The 2,499-nt window shown below is 46.8% G+C and overlaps 1 long non-coding RNA gene across 1 annotated transcript; it reads left to right on the forward strand.

Annotated features, from left to right (window-relative positions):
- Positions 1–321: 321 nt before the first annotated feature.
- On the forward strand, positions 322–493 carry LOC139025509 (uncharacterized). The gene is made up of 2 exons (XR_011477101.1): positions 322–411; positions 444–493. It is a non-coding gene; the product is annotated as an uncharacterized lncRNA (long non-coding RNA).
- Positions 494–2,499: the final 2,006 nt, after the last annotated feature.

Here is a 2,499-nt window from a genome sequence, read left to right on the forward strand (position 1 = left end):
TTATGTATTATATTAAGTTAAAATAAAAGTGTTCATTGTTCATTCAGTATTGTTGCAATTGTCATTATTACAAAAATGTGTGTGTGATGATATATATATTATATACATAAAACATTTTCTTTTTTTTAAAATAAATCGTCCGATTAATCGGTATCGCTTTTTTGTCCTCCAATAATCGGTATCGGCGTTGAAAAATCATAATCGGTCGACCTCTAATCCAGACATCAACAACTACATTAGCTGTCCCAGCCTCTCCCCCTTTTCTCCACCCCTCTCCCTCCTACTTACCCTTTCTGTCCTCTCCCCTGTGCTTTTCAGAAGAGTAGGTCAACAACAGCTTACTTTAGCTTGTAATATCCGTGTGTGCACCTTATTACTCTCTCAGTCTCTCTCGGTCCCTGTCTCTCTCGCGTCCCTGTCTCTCTCATTCCTGTCTCTCTCAGTTCCTGTCTCTCTCGGTCCCTGTCTCTCTCGGCTCCTGTCTATCTCGGTCCCTGTCCTCTCAGTTCCTGTCTCCTCTCGTCCTGTCTCTCTCGGTCCCTGTCTCTCTCGGTCCCTGTCTATCTCGTCCCTGTCTCTCTCGATTCCTGTCTCTCTCTCGGTCCCTGTCTCTCTCGGTCCCTGTCTCTCTCGGTCCCTGTCTCTCTCGCGTCCCTGTCTCTCTCAGTCCCTGTCCTCTCAGTCCCTGTCTATCTTGGTCTCTTTCTTTCTTCTCTTTCCCCCATCTCTCTATCCCTCTCTCTCTCTCGCTCTCTCGCTCCAGGCCATGTTATAACAGGCAGTCTCATTCCACAGCGGTCTCAGACAACAGCCAGTTCTATCATGCCCAGCAGTTCTTGCTCATCTCCATGGTTACGCCCTGCTCCAGCCTGCCCAGCCCAGCCTGGCAACGTGTCAGGCAGTGTGTGTTTGTGTGTGTGTGTGTCAGAGATAATAATGGAGCTATCCAGGCTGGGACTCGTTCCCTAGGAATTCCATTGCCATGGCTTGGGTTGTGTGTGTGTGTGTGTGTGGGTGTGTGTGTGGTGTGTGTGTGTGTGTGTGTGTGTGTGTGTGTGTGTGTGTGTGTGTGGTGTGTGTGTGTGTGGTGTGTGTGTGTGTGGTGTGTGTTGTGTGTGTGTGTGTGTGTTGTGTGTGTGGTGTGCGTGCGTGCGTGAATTCCATAGCTCCAGGCCTGGTATTGGGTAAATCAGAGGCAGAGGCACTTCCCTTAGGCCACAGAAACAAATAAATATCACCATCACGCCTCTGATAGGCTGCAGGGAATTGTCACCATATTGCTTCGTCCCAGACAATCTAATGTTTTTATATCCATAAGGGTGAGTGAACAAAAGCACACTTTGAACAAGTGCAGACTTACAGGATAGGAGAGGGAATCTGAACACACCCTCTGTTATATATTGTAGGTCTGTTCTCTCCGTTACATTCTGCTCTCTCCGTTACATTCTACTCTCTCCGCTACATTCTGCTCTCTCCGTTACATTCTGTCTCTCCGTTACATTCTACTCTCTCCGCTACATTCTGCTCTCTCCGTTACATTCTGCTCTCTCCGTTACATTCTACTCTCTCCGCTACATTCTGCTCTCTCCGTTACATTCTACTCTCTCCGCTACATTCTGCTCTCTCCGCTACATTCTGCTCTCTCCGTTACATTCTACTCTTCCGCTACATTCTGCCCTCTCCGTTACATTCTACTCTCTCTGTTACATTCTACTCTCTCCGTTACATTCTGCCCTCTCCGTTACATTCTGCTCTCTCCGTACATTCTGCTCTCTCCGTTACATTCTGCTCTCTTACATCTGCTCTCTCCGTTACATTCTACTCTCTCCGTTACATTCTGCTCTCTCCGTTACATCTGCTCTCTCCGTTACATTCTGCTCTCTCCGTTACATTCTACTCTCTTCCGCTACATTCTGCTTTCTCCGTTACATTCTGCTCTCTCTGTTACATTCTACTCTCTCTGTTACATTCTACTCTCTCCGTTACATTCTACTCTCTCCGTTACATTCTGCTCTCTCCGTTACATTCACTCTCTCCGCTACATTCTGCTCTCTCCGTTACATTCTGCTCTCTCTGTTACATTTCTACTCTCTCTGTTACATTCTACTCTCTTCCGTTACATTCTACTCCTCCGTTACATTCTACTCTCTCCGTACATTTCTACTCTCTCCGTTACATTCTACTCTCTCCTCTTTGTTTCTAGGGGAAACCCACTTCCTCATCCTGGAACTCCTAGAGGCCCTGAGGGTCACAAGGCCAAACTGACGAATCAGACAGAAGCAGGAAGCAAACATAGTCGACGTTGTTTACAGGAAGTAGAGTGAAACAGCCTTTTGTGTTCAACGTCTATAAAAGGAAATAGCTGACTGTACAGGACACACACACAGACACCTCCATGCCATGCTACACAGAGTAGACAATCCATTCATCCTGTATTCATTCATTCCAGCACACATCACACCTCAGAACACATGTCAGAATCCCACTTACATGGTAAGC

Source organism: Salvelinus sp. IW2-2015, unplaced genomic scaffold (genome assembly GCF_002910315.2).
Source record: "Salvelinus sp. IW2-2015 unplaced genomic scaffold, ASM291031v2 Un_scaffold2795, whole genome shotgun sequence".
NCBI classification, from domain to species: Eukaryota; Metazoa; Chordata; class Actinopteri; order Salmoniformes; family Salmonidae; genus Salvelinus; species Salvelinus sp. IW2-2015.